Source organism: Odontomachus brunneus, unplaced genomic scaffold (assembly GCF_010583005.1).
Source record: "Odontomachus brunneus isolate Ranch 3 - 2012 unplaced genomic scaffold, Obru_v1 Obru_scaffold_206, whole genome shotgun sequence".
NCBI lineage: Eukaryota > Metazoa > Arthropoda > Insecta > Hymenoptera > Formicidae > Odontomachus > Odontomachus brunneus.
This window is the reverse complement of record NW_022639656.1, coordinates 217,023-217,250: the sequence shown is the minus strand read 5'-3', so window position 1 is coordinate 217,250 and position 228 is coordinate 217,023. Positions and strand designations below refer to the sequence as shown.

The 228-nt window shown below is 30.3% G+C and overlaps 1 protein-coding gene across 3 annotated transcripts in view; it reads right to left on the bottom strand.

Moving 5' to 3' along the window:
• LOC116852195 (transmembrane protein 8B-like) overlaps window positions 1-228 on the bottom strand; it is a 213,237-nt gene that overhangs the window by 119,060 nt on the left and 93,949 nt on the right. The window lies entirely within an intron of this gene.

Here is a 228-nt window from a genome sequence, read left to right as displayed (position 1 = left end):
GTATTTTGAAGAAATTAAATTGATTTGTACTGACAAAAATTACCAACAAGCTATAATACATTTAAAATGCCGCGCGCAGGTGAGCGGCCTTTTTAAACGTTTAGGAGCGCTCGAAGTTATCTTGTTAAAAATAGTTTATTGAATTTTCCCCGACAAAATAGTGTTTGCATATCATTCTTGGATAGTTTATGCATCATTTAAGCCAATAAAAAAAAATTGAAAAAAAAA